The following is an 8,648-nucleotide window of genomic DNA, read 5'->3' as shown; positions in this document are numbered from 1 at the left end:
TTAGGGTTAGGTTTGCAATAGATTTAGAGTTAGGGTTAGGATTAGGGTTAGGTATGCGTTAGGGTTAGGGTTAGTATTACGGTTAGGTTTAGGGTTAGGTTTGCGTTAGGGTTAGGGTTAGGGATAAGGTTAGGTTTGCGTTAGGGTTAGGGTTAGGATTTAGGGTTAGGTTTGCGTTAGGTTTAGGGTTAGGACTAGGGTTAGGGTTAGGGTTTAGTGTTATGGTTAGGGTTAGGTTAGGGTTAGGGTTTAGGGTTAGGGTTAGAGTGAGAGTTAGAGTTAGCGTAAGGTTTGCATTAGGGTTAGGGTTAAGGTTAGTTTTAAGTTTAGGTTTAGCTTTAGGGTTATGTTTAGGGTTAGGTTTGCGTTAGGGTTAGGGTTAGTGTTGGGTTAGGGTTAGGGTTAATGTTAGGGTTAGGTTTGCGTTAGGGTTAGGATTACGGTTAGGGTTATGGTTAGGGTTAAGTCTAGGGTTAGTGTTAGGGTTAGGGTTACAGTTAGGTTTTCGTCAGGGTTAGGGTTAAGGTTAGTTTTAAGATTAGGGTTAGGTTTAGGGTTAGGGTTAGGGTTAGGTTTGCGTTCGGGTTAGGGTTACGGTTAGGGTTAGGGTTAAGGATAGCGCTAGGGTTTAGGGTTAGGGTTAGGGTTAGCGTTAGAGTTTTAGGGTTAGTATTAAGTTTAGGTTTAGGTTTGCGTTAAGGTTAGGGTTAGGGTTAGGGTTAGGTTTGCGTTAGGGTTAGGGTTAGTGTTAGGGTTAGGGTTAGGTTAGGTTTAGGGTTAGGGTTAGGTTTATGGACAGGGTTAGTTTTAGGGATAGGCTTGTGTTAGGGTTAGGGTTAGGGATAGGGTTAAGTTTAGGTTGCGTTAAGGTTAGGGTTAGGGTTAGGTATGCGTTAGGATTAGGGTTAGTTTTAGGGTTAGGATTTAGGGTTAGGTTTGCGTTAGGTTTAGAGTTAGGGTTACGGTTAGGGTTAGGTTTGCGTTAGGGTTAGGGTTAGTGTTGCGGTTAGGTTTAGGGTTAGGTTTGCTTTAGGGTTAAGGTTAGGTTTAGGGTTAGGTTTGCGATAGGGTTAGGGTTAGGGTTAGGGTTGGGTTAGGGTTAGGGTTACTGTTAGGGTTAGGTTTGCTTTAGAGTTAAGGTTACGGTTAGGGTTATGGTTAGGGTTAGGTCTAGGGTTAGTGTTAGCGTTAGGGTTAGGGTTAGGTTTCTGTTAGGGTTAGGGTTAAGGTTAGTTTTAAGGTTAGGATTCGGTTAAGGGTTAGAGTTAGGGTTAGGTTTGCGTTAGGGTTAGGGTTAGGGTTAGCGTTAGGTTGCGTTAGGGTTAGGGTTAGGGGTTGGGATAGGGTTAGGCTTAGGGTTAGGTTTAAGTTAGGGTTAGGGTTAGGGTTAGGTTTATGCATAGGGTTAGGTGTAGGGATAGGCTTGTGTTAGGGTTATGGTTAGGGTTAGGGTTAGGGTTCAGGTTTGGATTGCGTTAGGGTTAGGGTTAGGGTTAGGGTTAGGTATGCGTTAGGGTTAGGGTTAGTGTTAGGGTTAGGTAAGATTTGCGTTAGGGTTAAAGTTAGGGTTAGGATTAGGATTAAGGATAGGTTTGCATAAGGGTTAGTGTTAGGGTTATGGTTAGGTTTGTGTTAGGGTTAGGGTTAGGGTTAGGGTTAGGTTTGCGTTAGGGTTAGGGTTAGGGTTAGCGTTAGGTTTAGAGTTAGGTTTGCGTTAGGGTTTGGGTTAGGGTTATGGTTAGAATTTAGGTTTAGGTTTGCGTGAGGTTTAGGGTTAGGGTTAGGTTTGCGTTAGGGTTAGGGTTAGGGTTAGGGTTAGGATTTAGGGTTAGGTTTGCGTTAGGTTTAGGGTTAGGGTTAGGTTTGCGTTAGGGTTAGGGTTAGGGTTAGGGTTAGGGATAGGGTTAGGTTTGCATTAGGGTTAGGGTTAGCGTTAGGGTTAAGGTTAGGGTTTGGGTTAGGGTTAGGGTTAGGTTTGTCTTAGGGTTAGGGTTAGGGTTAGGGTTAGGGTTAGGGTTAGGTTTATGGTTAGGTTTGCGTTAGTTTTAGGGTTACGGTTAGGGTTATGTTTCCATTATGGTTAGGGTTAGGGTTAGGGTTAGGGTTAGGGTTAGGGATAGGGCTAGGGTTTAGGGTTAGGGTTAGGGTTAAGGTTATGTTTAGGGTTAGGGTTAGGATTAGGGTTAGGGTTAGGGTTAGGTTGGCGTTAGGTTTAGTGTTAGGGTTAGTGTTAGGGTTAGGGTTAGGTTTGCGTTAGGGTTAGGGTTAAGGTTAGTTTTAAGTTTAGTGTTAGCTTTAGGGGTATGGTTAGGGTTAGGTTTGCGTTAGGGATAGTGTTAGGGTTAGGGTTAGGGTTGGGTTAGGGTTAGGGTTAATGTTAGGGTTAGGTTTGCGTTAGGGTTAGGGTTAAGGTTAGTTTTAAGGTTAGGATTAGGATTAGGGTTAGGGTTAGGGTTAGGTTTGCGTTAGGGTTAGGGTTAAGGTTAGTTTTAAGGTTAGGGTTAGGGTTAGGGTTAGGGTTATGGTTAGCGTTAGGGTTTTATGGTTAGCGTTAAGTTGAGGGTTAGGTTTGCGTTAGGGTTAGGGTTAGGTTTGCGTTAGGGTTAGGGTTAGGGTTAGGGTTAGGTTTAGGGTTAGGGTTAGGTTAGGGTTAGGGTTAGGGTTACTTTTATGGATAGGGTTAGGTTTAGGGATAGGCTTGTGTTAGCGTTTGGGTTAGGGTTAGGGTTAAGGTTAGGTATGCGTTAGGGTTAGGGTTAGGGTTAGGGTTAGGTATGCGGTAGGGTTAGGGTTAGTGTTAGGGTTAGGATTTAGTGTTAGGTTTGCGTTTGTTTAGAGTTAGGGTTAGGGATAGGGTTAGGTTTGCGTTAGGGTTAGGGTTAGTGTTACGGTTAGGTTTAGGGATAGGTTTGCGTTAGGGTTAGGTTTAGGGTTAGGATTAGGGTTAGGTTTGCGTTAGGGTTAGGGTTACGGTTAGGGTTAGGGTTAGGTTTAGGGTTAGGTTTTCTTTAAGGTTAGGGTTAAGTTTATGTTTAAGGTTAGGGTTAGGGTTAGGTTTGCGTTAGGGTTAGGGTTAGGGTTAGGGTTAGGGTTTAGGGTTATGGTTAGAGTGACAGTTAGGTTTAGGGTTAGGTTTGCGTTAGTGTTAGGGTTAAGGTTAGTGTTAAGTTTAGGTTTAGCTTTAGGGATAGGGTTAGGGTTAGGTTTGCGTTAGGGTTAGGCTTTGGGTTAGGGTTAGGGTTAGTGTTAGGGTTAGGGTTAAGTTAGGGTTTGGGTTACGGTTAGGTTTATAGATAGGGTTAGGTTTAGGGATAGGCTTGTGTTAGGGTTAGGGTTAGGGTTAGGGTAAGGGTTCAGGTTAGGTTTGCGTTAGGGTTAGGGTTAGGTTTAGGGTTAGGTGTGCGTTCGGGTTAGGGTTAGTGTTAGGGTTAGGGTAAGATTTGCGTTAGGGTTAAGGTTAGGGTTAGGGTTAGGGTTAGGTTTGTATTAGGGTTAGGGTTAGGGTTAGCGTTAGGGTTTTAGGGTTAGGTTTGTATTTGGGTTAGGGTTAGGGTTAGGGTTAGCGTCAGGGTTTTAGGGTTAGCGTTAAGTTTAGGATTAGGTTTGCGTTAGGGTTAGGGTTAGGGTTAGGTATGCGTTAGGGTTAGGGTTAGTGTTATGGTTAGGATTTAGAGTTAGGTTTGCGTTAGGTTTAGAGTTAGGGTTAGGATTAGGGTTTGGTTTGCGTTAGGGATAGGGTTAGGGTTATGGTTAGGTTTAGGATTAGGATTGCGTGTGGGTTAGGGTTAGGTTTGGTTTGCGTTAGGGTTAGGGTTAGGGTTAGGTTTTCGTTAGAGTTAGGGTTAGGTTTATGTTTAAGGTTAGGGTTAGGGTTAGGGTTATGGTTAGGTATGCGTTAGGGTTAGGGTTAGGGTTAGGGTTAGGGTTTAGTGTTAATGTTAGAGTGAGAGTTAGGGTTAGGGTTAGGTTTGCGTAAGGGTAAGGGTTAGGTTTAGGTTTAGGGTTAGGGTTAGGTTTGCGTTAGGGTTAGGGTTAGAGTTAGGGTTAGAGTTAGGGTTAGGGTTAGGCTTAGTGTTAGTGTTAGGGTTTGGGTTAGGTTTACGTTAGGTTTAGGGTTAGGTTTAGGGTTATGGTTAGGGTTAGAGTCGCGTTAGGGTTAGATTTAGATTTAGGGGTAGGGTTAGGTATGCGTTAGGGTTAGGGTTTGGGTTAGGGTTAGGGTTAGGGATTGGGTTTGGGTTTGGATTAAGTTTTGGTTAGGGTTAGGGTTAGGGTTAGGGTTAGGGTAAGGTTTGCGTTAGGGTTAAGTTTACGATTAGGTTCAGGTTTAGGTATGCGTTAGGGTTATGGTTAGGGTTAGCGTTAGGTTTAGGTTAGCATTAGGTTTAGGGTTAGGGTTAGGTTTACGTAAGGTTTGCGTTAGGGTTAGGGTTAGGGTTAGGGTTAGGGTTTAAGGATAGGGTTAGGGTTAGGTTTAGGGTTTAGGGTTAGGGTTAGAGTGAGAGTTAGAGTTAGCGTTAGGTTTGCGTTAGGGTTAGGTTTATGGTTAGTTTTAAGTTTAGATTTAGCTTTAGGGTTATGGTTAGGATTAGGTTTGCGTTAGTGTTAGGTTTAGGGTTAGGGTTAGGGTTGGGTTAGGGTTAGGGTTAATGTTAGGGTTAGGTTGCGTTAGGGTTAGGGTTACGGTTAGGGTTATGGTTAGGGTTAGGTCTAGGGTTAGTGTTAGGGTTAGGGTTATGGTTAGTTTGCGTCAGGGTTAGGGTTAAGGTTAATTTTAAGGTTAGGGTTAGGTTTAAGGTTAGGGTTAGGGTTAGCTTTGCGTTAAGGTTACGGTTAGGGTTAGGGTTACGTTTGCGTTAGGGTTAGGGTTAGGGTTAGGGTTAGGATTAGGTTAGGTTTAGGGTTAAGGTTAGGTTTATGGATAGGGTTAGGTTTAGGGATACGCTTGTGTTAGTGTTAGGGTTAGGGATAGGGTTAAGTTTAGGTTTGCGTTAGGGTTAGGGTTAGGGTTAGGTATGCGTATGGGTTAGGGTTAGTGTTAGGGTTAGGATTTAGGGTTAGGTTTGCAATAGATTTAGAGTTAGGGTTAGGATTAGGGTTAGGTATGCGTTAGGGTTAGGGTTAGTATTACGGTTAGGTTTAGGGTTAGGTTTGCGTTAGGGTTAGGGTTAGGGTTAAGGTTAGGTTTGCGTTAGGGTTACGGTTAGGGTTAGGGTTGGGTTAGGGTTAGGGTTAATGTTAGGGTTAGGTTTGCGTTAAGGTTAGGGTTACGGTTAGGGTTATGGTTAGGCTTAGGTCTAGGGTTAGTGTTAGCGTTAGGGTTATGGTTAGGTTTGCGTAGGGTTAGGGTTAGGGTTAGGGTTAGGGTTTAAGGTTAAAGTTAGGGTTAGGTTTAGGGTTAGGTTTGCGTTAGGGTTAGGGTTAGGGTTAGGGTTAGGTTTAGGGTTAGGTTTGCATTAGGGTTAGGGTTAGGGTTAGGATTTAGGGTTAGGTTTGCGTTAGGTTTAGGGTTAGGGTTAAGGTTAGGGGTAGGTTTGCGTTAGGGTTATGGTTACGGTTAGGATTAGCGTTAGGTTTGCGTTAGGGTTAGGGTTAGGGTTAGGATTTAGGGTTAGGTTTGCGTTAGGTTTAGGGTTAGGGTTAGGGTTAGCGTTAGGTTTCCGTTAGGGTTAGGGTTAGGGTTAGGGTTAGGGTTAGGGTTAGGGTTAGGTTTAGTGTTAGGGTTAGGTTTGCGTTAGGGTTAGGGTTAGAGTTAGGGTTAGTGTTAGGATTTAGGGTTAGGGTTACGGTTAGGTTTTCGTTAGGTTTAGGGTTAGGTTTAGGGTTAGGGTTAGGGTTTAGGGTTAGGGTTAGAGTGAGAGTTAGAATTAGCGTTAGGATTGCGTTAGTGTTAGGGTTAAGGTTAGTTTTAAGTTTAGGTTTAGCTTTAGGGTTATGGTTAGGGTTAGGTTTGCGTTAGGGTTAAGGTTAGGGTTAGGGTTAGGGTTGGGTTTGGGTTAGGGTTAATGTTAGGGTTAGGTTTGCGTTAGGTTTAGGATTACGGTTAGGGTTATGGTTAGGGTTAGGTCTAGGGTTAGTGTTAGGGTTAGGGTTACGGTTAGGTTTGCGTCAGGGTTAGGGTTAAGGTTAGGTTTAAGGTTAGGGTTAGGTTTAGGGTTAAGGTTAGGGTTAGGTTTGCGTTCGGGTTAGGGTTACGGTTAGGGTTAGGGTTAGGGATAGCGCTAGGGTTTAGGGTTAGGGTTAGGGTTAGCGTTAGGGTTTTAGGGTTAGCGTTAAGTTTAAGTTTAGGTTTGCGTTAAGGTTAGGGTTAGGGTTAGGGTTAGGTGTGCGTTAGGGTTAGGGTTAGTGTTAGGGTTAGGGTTAGGTTAGGTTTAGGGTTAGGGTTAGGTTTATGGATAGGGTTAGTTTTAGGGATAGGCTTGTGTTAGAGTTAGGGTTAGGGATAGGGTTAAGTTTAGGTTGCGTTAGGGTTAGGGTCAGGGTTAGGTATGCGTTAGTGTTAGGGTTAGTTTTAGGGTTAGGATTTAGGGTTAGGTTTGCGTTAGGTTTAGAGTTAGGGTTAGGGTTAGGGTTAGGTTTGCGTTAGGGTTAGGGTTAGTGTTGCGGTTAGGTTTAGGGTTAGGTTTGAGTTAGGGTTAGGGTTAGGGTTAGGGTTAGGTTTGCGAAAGGGTTAGGGTTTGGGTTAGGGTTGGGTTAGGGTTAGGGTTACTGTTAGGGTTAGGTTTGCGTTAGGGTTAGGGTTACGGTTAAAGTTATGGTTAGGGTAAGGTCTAGGGTTAGTGTTAGCGTTAGGGTTAGGGTTAGGTTTGCGTTAGGGTTAGGGTTAAGGTTAGTTTTAAGGTTAGGGTTAGGTTAAGGGTTAGAGTTAGGGTTAGGTTTGCGTTAGGGTTAGGGTTACGGTTAGGGTTAGGGTTAGGGTTAGCGTTAGGGTTTTATGGTTAGCGTTAAGTTTAGGGTTAGATTTGCGTTAAAGTTAGGGTTAGGGTTAGCGTTAGGTTGCGTTAGGGTTAGGGTTAGGGGTTGGGTTAGGGTTAGGCTTAGGGTTAGGTTTAAGTTAGGGTTAGGGTTAGGGTTAGGTGTATGCATAGGGTTAGGTGTAGGGATAGGCTTGTGTTAGGGTTATTGTTAGGGTTAGGGTTAGGGTTCAGGTTTGAATTGCGTTAGGGTTAGGGTTAGGGTTAGGGTTACGTATGCGTTAGGGTTAGGGTTAGTGTTAGGGTTAGGTAAGATTTGCGTTAGGGTTAAAGTTAGGGTTACGGTTAGGGTTAAGGATAGGTTTGCATAAGGGTTAGTGTTAGGGTTAGGGTTAGGTTTGTGTTAGGGTTAGGGTTAGGATTAGGGTTAGGTTTACGTTAGGGTTAGGGTTAGGGTTAGGGTTATGTTTCCATTAGGGTTAGGGTTAGGGTTAGGGTTAGGGATAGGGCTATGGTTTAGGGTTAGGGTTAGGGTTAGGGTTATGTTTAGGGTTAGGGTTAGGATTAGGGTTAGGGTTAGGGTTAGGTTGGCGTTAGGTTTAGTGTTAGGGTTAGTGTTAGGGTTAGGGTTAGAGTTAGGGTTAGGGTTAGGATTTAGGGTTAGGGTTACGGTTAGGTTTGCGTTAGGTTTAGGGTTAGGTTTAGAGTTAGGGTTAGGGTTTAGGGTTAGGGTTAGTGTGAGAGTTAGAATTAGCGTTAGGTTTGCGTTAGTGTTAGGGTTAAGGTTAGTTTTAAGTTTAGGTTTAGCTTTAGGGTTATGGTTAGGTTTAGGTTTGCGTTAGGTTTAAGGTTAGGGTTAGTGTTAGGGTTGGGTTTGGGTTAGGGTTAATGTTAGGGTTAGGTTTGCGTTAGGGTTAGGATTACAGTTAGGGTTATGGTTAGGGTTAGGTCTAGAGTTAGTTTTAGGGTTAGGGTTACGGTTAGGTTTGCGTCAGGGTTAGGGTTAAGGTTAGTTTTAATGTTAGGGTTAGGTTTAGGGTTAGGGTTAGTGTTAGGTTTGCGTTCGGGTTAGGGTTACGGTTAGGGATAGGGTTATGGATAGCGCTAGGGTATAGGGTTAGGGTTAGGGTTAGCGTTAGGGTTTTAGGGTTAGCGTTAAGTTTAGGTTTAGGTTTGCGTTAAGGTTAGGGTTAGGGTTAGGGTTAGGTTTGCGTTAGGGTTAGGGTTAGTGTTAGGGTTAGGGTTAGGTTAGGTTTAGGGTTAGGGTTAGGTTTGTCTTAGGGTTAGGGTTATGGTTAGGGTTAGGGTTACGATTACGTTTACGTTAGGGTTAGTGTTAGGGTTAGGGTTAGGTTTAGGGTTAGGTTTGCGTTAGTTTTAGGGTTAGGGTTAGGGTTATGTTTCCGTTAGGGTTAGGTTTCGGGATAGGGCTAGGGTTTAGGGTTAGGGTTAGGGTTAGGGTTATGTATAGGTTTAGGTTTGTATTAGGGTTACGGTTAGGGTTAGGGTTAGCGTTAGGGTTTTAGGGTTAGCGTTAAGTTAGGATTAGGTTTGCGTTAGGGTTAGGGTTAGGGTTATGGTTAGGGTTAGGGTTAGGATTTAGGGTTAGGTTTAAGGGTAGGTTTGCGTTAGGGTTAGGGTTAGGGTTAGGGTTAGGATTTAAGGATAGGGTTAGGGTTAGGGTTAGGGTTTAGGGTTAGGTTTAGAGTGAGAGTTAGGGTTAGCGTTAGGTTT

Source organism: Rhinolophus sinicus, chromosome 15 (assembly GCF_057876585.1).
Source record: "Rhinolophus sinicus isolate RSI-liver-muscle chromosome 15, RSI-T2T, whole genome shotgun sequence".
Classification (NCBI taxonomy): Eukaryota; Metazoa; Chordata; class Mammalia; order Chiroptera; family Rhinolophidae; genus Rhinolophus; species Rhinolophus sinicus.
Note: the sequence above shows the minus strand (reverse complement) of the source record.